Raw genomic sequence first — 13,346 nt, 5'->3', positions numbered from 1 at the left:
TGGCCCCAGGAGTCGCAGTAGCACCCCGTCTTTGCCTGGCCGTTGGCTTCCTTCAACTGCTAGAGGCAGAGCTAGTTTTCCCTGCAGCCACCTGGCATGGGGAAAGAAGGAGATTCATTAAGGATTCCTCATTGAGGGTGAATTTGTCGCCAAACCCAGGATGTTTTGTGTAAACACCTTCTGGTTCAGAAACGCAGACGCAGGCCCTGTGAAGGAAGGGGGAACATTTGCCAAAGGAGAAACGGGCCTCACCAGGCATCTGTGGGGCCTGGACCCCAGGACTGGGTCTCCTCCATCTTGGGGCTCAAAGAGGGCTGGACCAGGCTGACCCCTGACCCCTGGCAGATTGGCCCGGGTGGGGAAGGGTTGAGGAAGTCTCCCAAATTGGCAGCTTCTTGGCTGTGACTGGCCCTCAGAGGGCACCCCTGGCCACTGGCAATGTTGGGGAGGGAGGTCATATCTAAGACTTTGGGATAGTCAGACCTGGAAGGGCTCCTGTTTCAGAATCACTTATGTTTCAGAATCATCTATCTCACAAATATTTATTGACTGCCCTGGCCCTGTTATAGGCATTCCACCGTGAGCAAAACCAGACATGGTCCTTGCCCTCAGAAAGCTTTCAGTCTGGTGGGAGAGACAGGCAAAAAACACGTGAACAAGCAACTATATCATATGTCAGGTGGTGGGTGATAAGTGCTATGGAGCACACTGCAGGGCAAGGTGGAGAGGGAATGAACCAGGGGCGACTTGAGATAAGGTGGTCAGGGAGGGCTTCTCTGAAGAGGTGGCATTTGTGCAGAGATATGGAGGAGGTGAGCGGGTGAACCACGTGGGCATCTGGGGGATGAGCATTCCAGGCAGGGGGAACAGCAAATACAAAGGCCCTGAGATGAGCCTTCGTTTGGCAAGTTGGAAGGACAGCAAAGCCAGTGTAGGTGGAACAGAATGTGGGGGGAAGGGGGGGCGGGCAGAGTAGGAAGTGATGTCAGAAAGGGGAAGGAGGCATGGAGCCTGTGGGCCTATAGATGGGCCTATAGGTGCCCCGCCCACATGGCCAGGCCCTCCTTGGGGGCGGCTGCAAGTACTGCAGCACAGGCCTGTGGCTTCCTGTTTCTCCCTGCTCATAGATGCAGGTTGAGTGGGGAATGCAGGTGAGTTAACATCCACAGGAGTGGCCCTCAACAAAGAAGAGGAAGGAGCTAGTGGCTGCCTACCCCAGCTTCTTTGCCTCTCTGTGGGAGACCCACGAGGAGTCTGTTACAATCATCCAGGCAGGAGAGGACAGTTGCTGGACAGAGGGTAGCAATGGAGAGAGTGAACACTGGTGGGATTCTCCGGGCCTTTTGCACACACTCTTCCATCAGCCTGGATTCGTTTTCTCCCAAACTTTGTACCTGTATAACTACTACATGTCCCCCCCTTATCAGCTTGGTGTCACCTCCTCCCAAAGGTCAAGAGTCCTCTCGGGGCCCCCACAGCTTCCTGGGCTACCCACACCTCTGCACTTACCACATCATCTTTTTCTCTAATCATCTCCCTCTCCAGTTGAGAGTTCCTCAGGGTAGGGACCTTGTCTGTCATGCTTGCTGCTGTGTCTCCAGGACCTAGGATGGTGCCTGGCATACAGTCGGTGCTCAGCCATGGGCTCAAAATGAAGCAGAACTTTCTAAAACGCAAAGTATCCAAAAGTGAACAGATCTAACCCAAGGGTAGCTAGCTCCCCATCCCATAAGGTGTATGAGGCTGGACTGCCACGTTATCGGGACATTGCAGAGCACGGGACCCTCAGCAACTCAGGTGGAGGTGGATCCGCGGTCTCTCCTAACCAGAAAATTCTACCTAGTCACACTAGGGTATGTCCCATCTTTAGCCACCCACTGCCCCAGGCCAAAAGGGCTGTAACTACTGGGGCTTTGGTGTTTGGGGACTGGAGGCAATAAAAACGATGTTGCACCCCTTCCCCTTGGACCTCTTTTGACCGTTTCTGTGTGCCCCACCCTTGGGTAAGTGTTCAGTGACCAGCACCCACTTCTCTCCTTCGGGAGGACTGCTCTCAGGCTGCTGGAGCCTTCTGGGGGGACCCACCCTTCCTCCAAGCTGTAGCTCATCATTTCAGGGTTATGAAAGCCCACCTTCTTTGCGTAGGATGCTGGCAGGGGTGTGGGTGGATAACTCTGAGGTGTGACTTATGCTCCAGAGTTCCCCCATGGAGTCAGGCTGAAGCAGCCACCCACACGACATCCGCAAGTGCTACTTGGCTTCCTCTCCTTCCCTGTCCTGCCTCCCCCACTCCCTTATGGTCAGAACCCTCCAACGCTCCCATCTCACTCAGTAAAAGCCAAACTCCTCACCGAGGCCTGCAAGGCCCTACATGACCTGCCCTACCTCTCTGAGCATCTCCCACCTCTCTCCCCATCACCTTGCTGCTCCTCAAACCAGACAGGCGCAGTTCCACCTCAGGGCCTTTGCACTGGCTGCTCCCTCTGCCTGTACTTTCCCTTGATGTCCTCTTATCTCCCTCCCTCAGCTCCTAAAAGTCTTTGCTTAAATTTCACCTTCTCAGTGAGGTCTACCCTGACCATTCTATTTAAAAATAAACACCCCCCAGTACTCCTGATCAACTTCCTCTGCTCTACTTTTTTTTTTTTTTTTACAGTTTTTGTCACTTTCCAGCATGCTATTTAATCTACTTATATTTATTGTTAATCTCCCTCTGTTAGAAAGGAAGTTCCATGAGGGCAGGAATCTTTGTCTCATTTGTTTCTGGTGTATCTTCAATACCTAGAACACTACCTGGCCCACAGTAGGTGCTCAATAAACATTTTTGAATGAATGAATGAGGAAAAGAGCCAGAATTCTAACCAAGGCAGATCTCTCTGAGGCCAGGCTCTTAACCCCTGTGCTGGAGGTGGAGGTGGAAGCAGCAGGTCATGTCAGGCCTTGTTAAGGTAAGGGGATTGGATTTTGTTCCCAGATCAATACAAAGCTACTAGGGGGCCTTGAGCAAGCATGGGACGTGAGTGGGTTTTACCTTGTGAAACCTCTCTGGCTGTGGGGATAGGATGGGCTAAAAAGGGCAAGTATGGTGCGGACCTGTGTGTGTGTGTGTGTGTGTGTGTGTGTGTGTGTGTGTGTGTGTGTGTTGGGGGTGGGAGGGTGATGATGGGGGCTTGGAGAGGTGACAGGGCTGTGACTGCACTGGAGTTGGGAGTAACAGGAAGCTGGCTCAATATCCCAATTTTCCAGGCAGCCTGGGTGGCTGCCCCAGGGGCTCTGGCCTGCGAGGGGTCCTGGCCAGGCCTCCCAGCTGCTGACAACGTGCCCTTGTCCCACACATGGGCTGTTTGCTCTCCTGGGTGGTCCCCAGCGCCTCCCTCTGCTTCCTTTGTGCCTTGTGGGCTTGGCAGGTGGAGGGGAGGCTTCCACTCCCTCTCCTCCCCTGACCCAGAGAATAATCCCTTATATTCATGTGATTCTCCTCATGCCCTCACTTCATCCTCCCACGTCCCCAGGGAACGAAGAAATCTGATTCCCATTGGGCAGATGAGGACACTGAGGCCCAAAAAGGGCATGGGATCCTCCCGAGGTCATGAAGCCAGATGGGGATGCCAGGTGGGGACCTGTGTCCTAACTCCCTGCACCTCAATTTCATCAGGCAACAGATGGTCCCAAGGCTTGACTTGAAAAATCTTAAAAGTGACCTCAAAGATAATACAAGCCCAGAACATTCCCGGCCTCCCTGAGCTGGTCTTTTTTTTTTTTTTTTTGCGGTACGCAGGCCTCTCACTGTTGTGGCCTCTCCCGTTGCGGAGCACAGGCTCTGGACGCATAGGCTCAGCGGCCATGGCTCACGGGCCCAGCTGCTCCGCGGCATGTGGGATCTTCCCGGACCAGGGCACGAACCCGTGTCCCCTGCATCGGCAGGCGGGCTCTCAACCACTGCGCCACCAGGGAAGCCCGTGAGCTGGTCTTTACTACTACCTTTAATACTAAATCCATTCATGTAAAATTCCATGAATAGATTCTTCTTATTGAAAATGAAAACATTACAGAGAAGACTAAAGTTCCGTTTTGACACCCCTCCCCCATCTCAGTTCTCTCCACAGTCCCAGTTTGGGTGTGTGATGATGTTCATTTAAAGATGTAGTTAGGAACCCAGAGAACATATGTAAGACTATTATGTGCGTGGCAGGGTAGGGAGGTGGGATGGAAGGCATTGCACACAAATGATCACTCTGCAGCCTGTTTGCTCTTGGACATCTTTGATGTGTATATTTAGATCTCTGTCCTATTCCCTGACTGCTGCAGAGTATTCTATAGTCTATAAGCACCAGAGTTCATTTGTTTATCTAGTTTCCTAAATTAAGTTTTACATTTATTTTTCATGCAGTAAAGTACAGGTGGTTGAATTAATCCCACCTCTCAGCTCTTAGCACGTGATCATGAGTTAGTCTTCAAAGACCCTCTCTTGTTTATATTATTTTCTCCTTTTCCCCCCACCCCCACTCAATTCTGAGCTCACCGAAACCCTCTCTACTGTGTTTGATATATGTCCTTAAATATTTGTGATTTCTTGAAAAATGCATAGTAGTTGTGTTATGTGTTTATGTATTTTTAAATTTCTTATTGGGCTTCCCTGGTGGCGCGGTGGTTGAGAGTCCGCCTGCCGATGCAGGGGACACGGGTTCGTGCCCCGGTCCGGGAAGATCCCACATGCCGCGGAGCAGCTGGGCCCGTGAGCCATGGCCGCTGAGCCTGCGTGTCCGGAGCCTGTGCTCCGCAAGGGAGAGGCCACAACGGTTAGAGGCCCGCGTACTGCAAAAAAAAAAAAAAAAAAAAAAAAAAAATTCTTATTAAGGTATAACACACACAGGAGTGCACAAGTCTTAAGTATACTATAGTTTATGAACGTTCAAAAACTGCACACACCCAAGTACCCAGCACACAGATCAAGCAGCCCCCTCCCCAGAAGAGCCCTCCAAGCCCTCCTGTCCACCACCCCAAGGTAACCACCACTCTGACTTCTAACACCATACATCGATTTTGCTTGTTTTTGAACTTTATACAAATGGAATCACACAGAGTGTGCTCTTTTATGTCTGACTTCTTTCGCTCAACATTTTGTTCATGGATCTATCTCTATCGCTGGGTGTGGCTGTAGATCACTGACTCTCGATGCTGAAGCGTACTCCATCAGAGGACTCACAGCAGTTAAGCCATTCTGCTGCTGGTGGAGCTGTGGTGGTTCCCAGCTTGGGGCTGTTACAAAGAGCGCGGATATGAACAGTCGTGTGTGTATGTCTTTGGGTACACACACATATGTATCATTTCTGTGGCGTGAATACCGAGGAGTGGTTTTAGTAGATAGTAGAGACGGATAATCCACATAATATTATTGTGCTGTAAGTTGTGTTAATGTCCCACTTTTTTTTTTTCTCATCTCGATGTTCCTTGGATCTATCCACATCCTCCGTGTACCTCTAGTTCCTTGCTCCTGGAAGCTCCAGAGAACCCGTAACCGCTTCCACCACATTTCATACGTCCTCCTCCTTGGTTGTGGGTGCTTGAGTTCCCTTCTTCTCCTCACTGACATACACAGTGCCACAATGAACACCCTAGTGTGCTGTTGCCTTGATGAAGGGTATGCACACACTTTTTTTCCCTGAACAATGCCACACTGCCCTCCAGAACGGCTGTACTCATTTATGCCCTACCACTGATGCACATCCTCCCAAACATCAGGTATTACCCACCTTTCTGCGGCTTGCCAGTGTGGTGGTTGTGTGTATCATGCTTACTGACCCATTCTTTTGTGGATGGACACTTAAGTTGTTTTCCATCTTTGGGGATTATAAGAAGAGTTGCAATGATCCTTCGAGGACACATCTCCTGATACCTGTCTGTGAGTTCTTCTCCACCTCATCTTCTTCTACTCTCCTTGAACCCTAGTTCCTAAACACTCCCTGACTTGCCCACCTCTCTGCCTTTGCTTGGGCTGTGCCCTCTACCTGGAGTACCCTTTGCTTTCTTTCTCTACTTGTTGAGGCTTACTCTTCTCTTAAGGCCCCTCCTGCTAGAAGACCCCATCCCATCCCCGACTTGGTCCCCCAGGAGGGTGGCTCTCCCTCAGGTCTTCCAGAAGGACTGTCGTCCTCCTTTTCTTCTGGCATCGATCACTTTCTTGTTTTGGACTAAACCTATTTTTGCCATGGTTTTGGCTTTCTCACTGACATGGGAGCCCACTGAGGCTAGGAGCTCTGTGGGCTTCCCCTCAAGTACCCAGGACCCTCAGATGATGTCCCCGGAGAGGTCTGCTGAATGAATGAGTGAGGCCGTGACATAATCATGCCTTGGAGGGAATTAAGAGTTCAATCTCTCTCTCTCTTCTTCTTTACCAACCAAAACATTACGGAAGTTGCTCTTTCCACTGGAAAGAGAGTGGAACATGGAGTCCAGACTTCCACAGTGTTGGGTGGGGATGCGTGGCTCAATCTCTCTGTAAAATGGGTGTTGGCACTCAGTTATTCACTCAAGGCCATGGTTATTGAGTGCCTACACTGTGCCAGGCTCTGCAGATTCAATGGTAAACAGGACGGGCCTAGTCCTGAGCCTCACGGGCTTTTGGTCACAAGGATATGATTGACATTCATGCAGGCACCACTCCTATTGTGATAAGGCTCAAATGAAAAGCTCAGAGTCCAATGAGATTGTATAGAGGGGTGTCCCAACGTAAATCAGGGAATAGAGGTAGCTTTCTTTAGAAAGTGACATTTGACCTGAGACCTACGGATGAGTAGAAATAAACTAAGCAAATGGAGAGGTGTGAAGAAATTGTTTCAGGCAGGGGAAACAGCAAGTGCAAAGGCACTGTGGCAGGAGGGAACCTGGAGGAGGCAGTGTAGCTGGATCCCAAGGAGAAGGGGAGAAAGAGGTAGGAGATGAGCTGAATGGACAGGCAGGAGCTAGGTCATAATGCAGGGCCTAGTGGGCGAAGTGAAGTTGGAAAGTGGGCTCATTCACTTACTAAATAATTACTGGACACCTTCCATTAGCCAGGGCTGTGCTATAGCACCGAACAAGACAGACAAGGCCCTTGTTCCCACAGAGCTTGCAGTCTGGGGGCAGATGATAACATCAAGCAGAGGAGGAATGCGAACCTTCATAGAGGCCCTACTATGTGCCAAGAACTAGGCTGAGGACTTCCCATGCACTATCTCCTTTGATCCTTACCACCACTCTATGAAGTAGGATACTCACTTTATTGACGAGGAAACAGGCTTAGCAAGGTTGAACAATTTATTCATCTATTATACAAGGAGTCTTGAGGACTTATTGCAGTCCATTTAAAAAGGCCTATTTTGAGCACTTTTACTCAATGCTGATATGTGTGGGATAAATTGGTATAGTCCCTGTAGGGGGCATCTATCCAAATTATAAACACACCTACCATTGAACCAGCAAGTCCATTTATTATACAGGTATCCAAAATGGTGTGTCCACAAAGTCATTCACTGAAGTATTGCTACAGGCTGGTGACAAGCTAATTGCCCACCACCTAGGGGCTTGGTGAAGTAGATTATGGTACATCGATGCAATGGAACACTGGGATGCCACAAAAAAGAACAGGAGTGCTCTCTATGCACTGATATAAAGCAACCTCCAGAAATGCTGTTATGTGAAAAAAAAGCAAAACACAGAACTGTGTATAATTAAGCTATGATTTGTTTCAGAATGGTAAAGGACAGTATAAAGATAAGCAGTGGGGGGCAGGGGAGAAATGAAGAAGGAAGGGAGGAAGGGAGGGAGGGGAAACTTGTGTACCTAAGTGAAGGAGAACCTTGGAGAACGAGATAGGAAAGACATATGTGTTGCCTTTGTACCTTTGAATTTTGAATACTGTGAATGTATTAACTATTCAATAAATAAACACAATGACGTTTGTTTAAAGGACTTTCAGATTCCATGGAGGAGAAAGTGACGTTGGAATAGAGAAGACATCCCAGGATTGTTGAATTGAAGGTGTCTCTGTGATTCCCTTGTTTTACAAATGAGGAAACTGAGGCCCAGAGAGGCGACGTGACTTGCTTAAGGTCACCTAAGCAGGTAATGGCAGAATGAGGACTGGCTGTCACCTGAATTGTAGACTGTGCCCTTTCACATCACAGCTGGTTCAGGATCACTAAGCATCTATGTGCCAAAATCTGCTAAGTGCTGAGGACACAGTGGTGAACAATGTAGGCAAGACTGCTGCCTCCACAGATCTTGTACTCTAGACAAGAAACAAAACATACGTATTATAACATCATGTAGTGATAAATGCTGTGGATGAAAAATAAGGCAGGTGAGGCGACAGAGCATAGGGGAGAAATGATGAGGAAAACCCCTCTGAAGAAGCAACATTTTAGAGAAGAGAGAGATGGAGCCTTGTGAACACCTGGGGGAGCAGAAGGAACAAAAGCTGGGTGAGAGGGAGAAGGCTGGCATGTTAAAGGAATAGCAAAGAGTGTGGCTGGAACAGAATGTGCGAGGGCAAGACCGAAGGATGAGAGGTTGGAGAGGAGAGCAGGAGAGAGACTGTAGGCAGGGCTGAGGAGTCAGGCTCAAAGTGGATAGGAAGTAATCAGAAGATTCTGAGCAGAATGGGATCTGATCAGATACCTCTTTTTTTTTTTCTTTTTTTTTTGCGATACGCGGGCCTTTCACTGTTGTGGCCTCTCGCCTTGTGGAGCACAGGCTCCGGATGCGCAGGCTCAGTGGCCACGGCTCACAGGCCTAGCCGCTCCGCAGCATGTGGGATCTTCCCAGACCAGTGCACGAACCCGTGTCCCCTGCGTCGGCAGGCGGACTCTCAACCACTGCGCCACCAGGGAAGCCCCAGATTTCTCTTCCAAAAAAGCCCCTCTGGCTAATGGTGGAGACTGAACAATAGGAGGGGAAGAAAGGCTGCAGGGCGCCCAGTGAAGAGGCTGGCGCAGTCCAGTTGTCCAGGAGAGCAGCGACAAAGCTATGGTCTGGGGCGGGGTGCTGGGGAGCAGAGGTCAGTCTTCCCAGCTGCACAACGAGGGGTTTGATGAGATGGTCCCTTAGGGCCTTTCCAGCTCTGGCATTTTGTAATTTGCTTGAATTACCTCAGCACACACCAACTAGGTGCGTCCAAGCCCCTGTTTTTCTTTCCTCACAATCTCCTGGATGCTGAGTCTGGACAGAGCCCAGTGATCTGAAGCTCAGAGTGGAGACTCCTGCCCACCCCCACTTCTGTCCCCACTTCCCAGGGACAGATGGGTGGGCAGCAGGAGACAGCTGTGCCTTGATGCCTGCAGGGCCCCGGGGGAAGGATTTATCTGAGCGTTCATAACCTCTCTCCGCCTTGCAGGTCTTGAGTTAAAAGCCCCAAATACCACAGCCCCAAGGGGCAAGGGTTGGAGGGTGCCAGGAAAGGGGCAAGACAAGACACTTTTCTGCTTCTGTCTCCAGCTGCCCACAGTGGGGCAGAGACCCGGGCTGCTGAGAACTCCAGCCTGGAAGCAGAAGGCCGTTAGAGCCGAGGCTGAAACCTGGTGGCCCTCAGGCCACATCTGACCCACTGACCTATTTATTTGGCCTGAAAAGTATTTGAGAGAAAATGGAGCCAAGGTTTAAAAATCAAGAGATTTTACAATAAAATCTGGATTTCTGGCTTCTCTTGAGTAATTGGAAAATCTGACCATACTGACTGCCTATTCCCATAGGACAACACTCAGCAGTAGCCGAGTAGCAGCTGTCCCCATTATTATTTCAATTTATTAATAGGTAAATACATTCACATGATTCAAAAAATTATAAATAGGCATATTATAAAGTCTCCCTCCCAACCTGTTTCCCTTCTGCCCAGTGCTCCCCAGTAATCTCATTTCCTTATGTAGACTTCCAAAGTTTCTTTATGCATATGCAAACAAATACACATATAGATTATTAGTCCCACTTCTCACCTGTTCTGTCCCTTGCTTCTCCATACGGCTGCCTCTCTGTATTAGGAGACAGAGTGCTTCGTCACCTCCTTTACTGCTACATGCCATTCCATTGTCAGGAAGCCCATGATTTATTTAGCCAGTCCCCTACTGATGGGCATGTGGGTCGTTCCCAATTTTTCTTGTTATAAACAATGCAGTGTCAATTATCTTGTGCACAGTTTGCACAGTACTAAAGGAATTAGTCCTGTGTATTAGAAACTGGTCCAAGCAGAGGGAAACTGGTCCTGTGTATCAGAAACTGGTCCAAGCAGAAGCTGTGGTAGGCATGGATTAAGCTCTTAGCTAATTGAGGAAATGTGATGAAGGCTGTTCCCAAGAGTGATTCCCAACAAAGCCCAGAGGCCATGTCCTTGGGCACTAAGGAAAAGCTCCCAGATTTGCTTCTGCTACTTGCTAGATATACTTCTCTCTGGACCTCAGTGTCCCTGTTTGTAAAATGAAAGAAGAGCTCAGGGAACTAGATGAGATCTCAAAGGACCTACCCACTTCTGACCAGCTGTGGTTCACCTTCTGCCTCCACATCAGCCAGACCCAGCCTCATCTTAGCCCTTGAATGAGCCTGGCTCAGTCCCACTGCAGAGCCTTTGCCCAAGTTATTCTGCCCCCGGCCCCGGTGGAACACCACCCCTGTACTTCCTCTTTGGTCTTAGTCTGAATCCCTGATCTCTGATCTCAGACCACTCAGAACACACTGGTCCAAACTTGCTCAGGGCAGAGTCCCCTCTACAGCACCAGTGACAAGTGGGTCCCTCCCACCTGACCCACTCAGGCACCCCATCAGTTCCTTCCTCAGTGTCACTCCTCCAGTTGCCTGAACTAGAGCTCTCGAATGCCAACTCTGCTACTTCCTAACTAATGGTCTCGGGTAAATGACAGCACCTCCCTGAGTCCCAGTTTCCTCACCCCCCCCAAAAAAAAAGGCTAGTTTGAGGATAACGTGGTAATATCAGTAAATTTCTTAGCACAGCTCCTGACACACAGAAGGGCTTCATAGTTACACAAGTCGCTGCCCTTTTCCGAATAAGTTACTTTGTTTATAAAATGAGGAGAGTAGCAGAACCTATTTCATAGGGCTGATCACTTGTTCATTCATTCATTCATTCATTCAGTGATTTTTATAGAATATCTATTGAGTGCCAGGCACAGCACTGGGCACTCGGCGATTTGTCAGTGAAGAAAATGGATGAATTGTCTCGACTCTAATGGAGCTCCCAGACAATTCCAAACAGGCAAACGTAAAAGATAAATTGCCAGTGTATTGGTGTTAAGAAGGAAAAGACTAAAGTGTCATGGAAGCTCATAATAGGGGAGGGTCAGGGAGATTTCTCTGAGGGATAGGGAGCAGGGCACAGCTGGGTAGGAGATCCAAGAGGGCTTTCTGAGGGAGGCATCACCCCAGCTAATGATTAGCATTAATTTTCACCACAACCCTAGGAGGAAGGCACTGGCTATCCCCCAAGCCCACCATTTTACTTTCTTTTCTGAAGCTAAGAGAAATTGAGTGACTTGCCTAAGGTCATAGAGCCAGGAAGGAGTGAGTAGGTTTTGAACCCAGGTTTCCTGGCTCTAGAGTCTCATACATAAAAGTGTGACTTCTACTGCCTGTTTGAACAGGCTGATCCTGGGATGTGGAGAGGCATGGGAGGTAGAGGGGCTGCCTCCGTTGGGTGGGGCCCGGGAGGTGAGAACCTAACTCTGTCAGGCCCTATCCATACACATGCAGAACTGGCCCAGGGCCATAAGGGGATCTGAGGTCAGATCTTCCCTCTGCTCAGGGCTCCATGCACTACATGAGTCTCCCTGCCTAGGGTTGTAGAGGAGAAAGAAAGGAAGAGACACTTCTCCTGCTTAATCACATTGGGATTCGGACTCCCCTCCTGCCCAACCCACAAAAACTCCCACCAGTCTACACATGCCTGCGGATAAAGACTGCCAGCTTTGTAGCCAGCTTGGAAAACTCCCTTAATCCCTAACTCTTCGTCCTCCATTTTCAGCCTTGGACAACAGCTGGCACTCCAACTCCTGAGCATTGCTGGGACCAAAACAGTCCCTGGACATGAAAGGGATGTTGGGCTGAAGGACTGCAAATGGCTGCTCCTTCCTGACCCACGGCAGTTGTCTCCCTTCATCTTCCCTTCCTTGCCACTCTGAAGCAGGGTGGTCCTCAAACCTCCCTTCCTCCCCTCTTCTCTCCTCCCTTTCTCACCTAATTCCCATCCTCCCTTTGGAAGGTAGAAAAGCTTACTCTGGAACCAGATGATGGGTTTGAATTTGACTCTAGCACTTACTATGTGATTCCAAACACATAAATAAACTTCTCTGTGACTCAGTTTCTTCATCTGTAAAATGGGAGGGAAACATAAACTACCTCACAAATTGTAAGGATAAAGAGTTAGTAAATGTACAGTGCTTAGAATGATTCTGAGCAAAGAGAAAGTGCTACATGAGTGCTTGTATCATAAATGCCCTGGTACATCCAATCTGAGCAAAGCAGGGTGAAGTGGGGTGGTTAACTAGGGATATCCAGGACATATGAGGGACCCTACCCCTCTCATGGATTACTGTTATCACTCTCTCTCTCTCTGGTCTCTCCATCTCCACACTGCTTCCCTGTAAGCACTTCTCTCCTCTGGCTGCAGGGTCTTTTTTCCAAATCCTGATTTGATCACATTACTTCCCTGATCAAATTCTAAGTGTTTTCCCATTGCTTCGGGCTCTTTAGGATCGCATCCCTTGGAACTCTCCAGCCCCAGCTTTCCTAGCTTTCCACCTCCTTGGATCTGTGATCCAGACTTCCTTGAAAACATGCCCTCCAGTCTCAGGCCTCCAGGCCTTTGCACTTGCTCTTTCCTCCACTTGGTGTTTCCTCTCATCCTTTTCCCTCCGATGTTGCCCCCTTCCCAGCCTCTGTTCGACTAGGGCTGTGGCCTGATGAAGCCCCCTCCCTGAGGGAGGGGAAGGGGAGAGTGGGAAGAGACAGCAACTCTCAGAGCTGCAGTTTACTCAGCCTAAATAAGAAAAACACAATAAGGAAAGAGACCTCTCAAGATCAAAGAAAGGGATGGAAACTAGGAAGTGGGGTGTTAGCATGGAGTGATGGACTACTGGGGTGCCTGCCTAAGAAGCCCCTTACTTTCAAGTCCCTGGTCCCCTACTCTCCTCAGACCCAGACCACTGAAGGCAAACAGAGGAGATAAATGGAAGAGGAGAGGATGGAGAGAGGGATGGTGAAGAAAAGAGGAAAGAAGGAAGTGGAGTGAGGTGGGGGGCTTGGAGGCAGAAAGCATGTGGCTGGAGCCCCACGCCTCTGAGGAAGGAAGAGGAGGGTGACCTGGG

Source organism: Phocoena sinus, chromosome 15, assembly GCF_008692025.1.
Source record: "Phocoena sinus isolate mPhoSin1 chromosome 15, mPhoSin1.pri, whole genome shotgun sequence".
NCBI classification, from domain to species: Eukaryota; Metazoa; Chordata; class Mammalia; order Artiodactyla; family Phocoenidae; genus Phocoena; species Phocoena sinus.
The sequence above is the reverse complement of the archived record's forward strand: the minus strand, read 5'-3'. Positions refer to the sequence as shown.